The sequence below is a fragment of the Malus domestica genome, chromosome 16 (assembly GCF_042453785.1).
Source record: "Malus domestica chromosome 16, GDT2T_hap1".
Taxonomy (NCBI): domain Eukaryota; kingdom Viridiplantae; phylum Streptophyta; class Magnoliopsida; order Rosales; family Rosaceae; genus Malus; species Malus domestica.
In genome coordinates, this window is record NC_091676.1 from 31365222 (window position 1) to 31370760 (window position 5539).

Below are 5539 nucleotides of genomic sequence, written 5' to 3' on the forward strand. Positions count from 1 at the left end.
CATCTTCCGAATAACATATGTTCACAAAATAAATTCTATAATCGGAACCATTGAATTGCTTAGTTCATCGAAGTTGAGGTTCTATCATAAAACCAATTGACAATATGTGGAGTAACCCAAGTTACTCATAAAACCATGCAAGGTCCCTCATCTCATCAATGTGTGATTCACTCTCAACATGCCCCTTCAAATATGACGAATTTTCAAGCCTAGCACGTGAACAACAGAAATCGGGTGACGTGGACACGTGTGGTCACTGGGCTTCACATATGGTACTCACACCATTGAATTTTTCATACATTTAGATGCATACGCAATCCGCTAATTGACTAGGTTTTTCTAAAGATCATATTCAAATGAGATTAAGAAATTGAACGATTTCGATTATAAAATTTATAAAAATACACCATTCGCAAGAGGTGGAATATGTGTATTTTCTCGTTGGGAAATGTAAATACTATCCTATATAGGACAACAATAAAAATGAACATAATAATAAAAAAACAAACTTGTGACTTGATCATATTTGTGTACAGCTACTTTTAATGAAGATCTAGCTTGTGGGAAATTCTTTTACTTTTATTTTGTTGTTGTGCGAGTAATATACCAGTAAAAACGGAAAAGAGAATTTGAAATTGGTGCACTTTGAATGCCCACTGCATAAAAGAACTTTATCATACGAAAGGATTTTGTCGGGCCATATAAGATCTGATCGTTTAATTTTTGCCCGATGTAATTTCGTCAAGCAATTTTATTGGGGCAAAAGTTGTTGCTTAAATGTTGCCGACAAATAAAAAAATTTCTTTGGGCAAATTATGTTTGCCTGACGAAATTACCATAATTATTTTGTCGAGCTAAATGCATTGATCAACTTGACCCGACGACAACATTTGGTCGCCAAAACCCATCCATGAGCTAGAATAGCATCCTAAAAGACAAAAATCGTACAATTTTGCCCAATGAACTTTCGACTCTTTTGTCAGACAAGGTTATATCCAACCACGAATCATTGTATCCACCATTTATATTTGACTTAAACTTTTAGGAGGGTCCAGTTTTATAGCCGCTAACTTCATGGGTGGGCTGAACTTTGAAGCCAACTGTCAGAAAATGAAAATTTGGTCGTGTTTTCTACTATGCGGTCCATTAGTGCGGATCAACATAGACCGTTGGATATGACCTCAACAGCTGGAAACAAAATATTCCTCTGCCCAAAAAAACTCTCGCGCGAACTAATTCAAAAAAATTCAATCGAGTTCCAACCATAGCGTTCGAAACTCAATTGAACTTCTCCACGGCTTTTCGTTTCTGGCGGGGCTTTCTACACAGCACGTTCGAAATCGACGGCATCGACCCTCGTTCGAACTTCGTTCCAAATTTGTCGAATCAATTCTACACAAAGGGCCATCTTACTTGCTTCCTCAAATATTCAAAGTCATACTTCCTTCCTCCAAAGTGACTTCCAAATTTGGAACCCTAGAAGTAAATTTTGTTATTTCTATTAAATTTGTTAAATTAATTTAGTGCTCATGTTTAATTATGCATGGTCATTGATGAAATTTGCGGAATTTTGTGGAATTTGGGGGAACTTTGGGTTTGATGTAGGTTTATGAACTCTTGTTGACAAGTCGTGTATAGGGCTTATATTGTTGAATTTGGTTGTAGTGAAGTTATATTGTTGACTTAAGATTGAGTTATGTTGATGAAATCCTGTTTAATTTTATGAATTAACTTAAGTTTGCCAAATTCATGATGCTTTGTTCACGGGTGATGTATTGTTATGAAAACTGGTTGACATGTTATGTTATATTGTTGAATTTGGCTGCGTTGAAGTTATAGTGCTGACTTGGGGATGAGTTGCGTTGATGAAAGCTTGTATAATATTATCAATGAACTTGATGTTTATAAATTCATGAAGCTTTGTTTACCCTAAACCCTAAGAAGATTTAATGACTCGCGCCGAATTGGGAAGAGCTTTTAAATAATCCAAACACGAAGATGATGCCTTGAAGATTGGTATGGTTTACTTTGTGGATGGTGTCTTGGTAGGAGTGAGGAGGAGAACCTCTCGTTTGCTGGTTTTAGGAGAAGGAGAAGAAAACAGGAATGGGATGTGGACAAAGAGGATGAGGAGGAAGAAGAAGGGAGGGCAAACAAGAAGGGGCAGAGAACCAAACGGTACTGCAAAGACTTTACATATGCTTTTCAGGTACTATGTGTTGTGTTTGTAGTTAATATTGGTTATATATTATTGTGGTTGGGAAAAAATTTAGTATACATGTAGGTGTGGGCATATGAAGTATCTCTCCAATTTGAGAAGTCATTACGTTATTGTAAGATGATTGATCTGGAATCCAGCCCGCGACTTCTCTAGTGGAAAAAAACCATGAAGCATCCTAGTTTGAGCAGCTCAAGATGTACATCAGCGAAAGTCGAGATGTATGTTTTTTTCCCTGTGAATGCCTATGATTGTGTATGAATGTGTGAAATTTTAAGTATGATTATGTGTTGAGAAACTATAGTCTGGTGACTGTTATGTTAGTTGATAACTTGTGGGCATTCAGCGCATTTTGCCACTGAAGAGGAGAGGAAGCAAGCCTATTGGACGTGGGGAGATGATGAGGATCTTCTTATGCCCGACAACCCAACCCTCGACACAAATAATGAAGGTGAATTGAAACTAGAGATCAAGCAGTTAAAGATTTCTTTGGCGTGAATGGCACATGAGAAATATTAGACAGGAAAATATGGAGAAAGATCGAAGAGTTAACCACAGTTGTGGAAGAATTAAGAAAGGACGCTAAGACAAAAGTGGTGGAGGAGTCCAATGAGAAAGAAGAAGGCAGTGAGAAAGAATATGAGGAAGAGGGTGGTGAGGAAGACAGTGAGAAAGAAGGTGGTGAGGAAGAAGGCAAGGAAGAAGGTGAGGAACCGAACAAGGGAGAAAGGGAGGAGAAAACAGAGGCCGATGCAAAGGAGAAAGATAGGGAAGTTCCTGATGGGGAAGAAAGTGAGAAATCGAGAGGGAATGATGGTGAGGACAGAGGGAAGGCCATTGAGTTGGAAGAAAAAGAAGAGGGTTTGAAGCTAGTACACGGGACTGGTGATTGGGACAGTCCTACAAATATTTGTGTAAAACTTGTTAAGTTACTAGAAGAAGCAGTTGCAGGCCGGTACAAGGACATTAATGGTTCCGATGATGAATATGACGTAGTGGTATCATTGTTGATGGGGAGCATTTAGGAAAGAAAATGAAGGTCTATTTGACAAGGGTGACAGCCAAAGCTAAGGCACTTGGAAAGAATAAAAAAACAGGAACGCAAAGTCGCCATATATCAAACGGGATGGTCTTTGACCTCACCAAATGCAGAAGGCCTGATGTCGGTCAGCCTTTGGAGGATGTGGTGCATATAGATGTCCCCAACAAAAATGTGGATCAACAATGCGTGGTTGATATGATGGACTTTTTTTTATTAGTTCAAGAATCAGAACGAGAACGAGAAGAAGTAAGTCACTCTTTAAATTTTTTTTCTTATTTTTGCATGAATTTTAAGTAAATGTCCATGAGTACATTGATGAGCATTATGTTTTTGTGACATTGTTAGTATGGTGGCCCCGTTAGCCAATAGAACGCTTGGGGACACTGAATTTTAGTGGCGCATCTGTTCGGGCAAAGATTTCTCTGGAGAAGGCTCCTCGGACCTTAGCACAGCTCTCCAAGGGATTGGCACTTTGGATGTGTAGTCGGGCTCTTGCTTGTTGATGTGCAACAAGAAGAGAACAAAGTTAGTTCTGAAAGGTGCCTTTGTGGGGCCTTAGATGTAGGCCTTGAGATTCACAATCAAAACTAACTAAGTGCTAGGCATGCCATTGCTATCTCAGTAGAGCAGATGTAGAACAAATGTGTTTTAAGTTGATTACTTGCGCCCCAAGTTACTCTAACCTCTTGTTATCAAAGGATTGTTATGGATGGGTTAAGTCCACATTAAGTTCTTTTTCTTGCCTTGTAAACAAGGACTTACAATTCATAGTCTTGTATGTTCAGATGAAAGGAGTCCATAGCCCCTTAAGTCATTTATCTGTTTTCAAACTACTTTTAATGAAGCATGTTGATCAAGTTAAACAAATCCTGAAGCGAATGGAACTTCCCAAAATAGCAAAACATATGGAAATGACTTGAATACATACTGAAAAGTACATTAAGCAATAGATCTACTAAGTTAGAGAACAAACAAAGAGCTTCGAGCAAGATTTCACCTTGTCTGGCAAGGTTGAACTTCTTGCAGTCAATTTTCTTTGAAGTTACAGGGTTTATATACTAAAAAGATATGGATGGTAAACAAGTTTACACGATGGAATCGATACTACACCACTAAGGAAAATAACAAAGCTTTTATAAAGAACTATCGTAAAAAATATCAAATCTGGGTTGATTTTAGCTTTTGGATGCAAATCTAGCAGAGTTTGTATGTTTGTTTATTTGATTGGTTGAGTGTCCTTATCTCTGGGGCCTCTTCTTCCTTTTATAGAAAAATTAGCCCGACTGCTATAACTTTGCTCTTGCTTGAAAGCACTTGGAGAGTAGTGAATCATCATTTTTTTTTACTTGTAATGCCACTAGAAAGTGTTCTTTGGTTGGTAGTAGGTTAGTTTCCATCACTTGTCACCTCAATTATAGACATGTGGCCCGTAGTTTGGCTAAGAAGGCTTCAATTTGACTATGGGCTTGATGCTCGACCTCGGGCAAGTCCCCTTTAATTGGCATCCTTGGGTTTTCCTTTATTTAAGTTCAATGTTCAAATATCAACCCAAACAATGCCCCATTTAATCATTGTTGAGTCTGCGAATTGAGGCGTTAATAATGATTAAATAGTCGTTGCATGCATTTACTCTAGACTTGCACCATTCCAATAGTCGTTTGTTAAACAAAACCTTTGCACTAACCCACATCTTCCAATGTTAATTATCTATGTACTATATAATCCTCACTTAAACCCAACAACCAAGTACCTTAGCAATCTCAAAACTTCAAATTTCCAGAACTTCCCAGATTTCCCAACTTTCCCAGTACTATCTTGTTCTCTGCTCTTTCTTGCTTTCTACCTTCAAATTTCCTCTATCTTTTTCTAAAATCACCCAATGGCACCTAAAGTTACTCAAACTCGATCTTCCTATGAATCTAGTGAAGGCATTGCCACCATGTGTCATCTGCTCAACGGCCTTCATTGCTATCAGGCTGGCCTGCAGACTTCTCTTTTCTTCGAAGAGGGATGAGTACACTCCTTGGGGCCTGCATGGACCTTTCCAATCCTTATTGTAGTGAAAAGCAACATGCCCAAGGAGAATTGGTTCACCCCCAACCTGTTTATGGTCGAGTCGGGTATATCGACCTTTAAGTGGTTAAATCATCGTCCCGGCTTTCCTCTGATGAAGGATGAAGGCTGGGCGTAGTGGATAAATGAGCTTGAGCCTATCTTTAAGCAGAAGTGGATGAACAATGAGATATATAAGCTGATAATGCTCTCTAAGACTACCGTGA

The 5539-nt window shown here is 38.6% G+C and overlaps 2 long non-coding RNA genes across 2 annotated transcripts; both read left to right on the top strand.

Annotated features, from left to right (window-relative positions):
- Positions 1–2078: 2078 nt before the first annotated feature.
- On the top strand, positions 2079–2685 carry LOC139193180 (uncharacterized). The gene is made up of 3 exons (XR_011577583.1): positions 2079–2209; positions 2359–2439; positions 2543–2685. It is a non-coding gene; the product is annotated as an uncharacterized lncRNA (long non-coding RNA).
- Positions 2686–2841: 156 nt separating this feature from the next.
- LOC103403562 (uncharacterized) lies at positions 2842–4074 on the top strand. The gene is made up of 2 exons (XR_524201.4): positions 2842–3506; positions 3606–4074. It is a non-coding gene; the product is annotated as an uncharacterized lncRNA (long non-coding RNA).
- The last annotated feature ends 1465 nt before the right edge of the window (positions 4075–5539 follow it).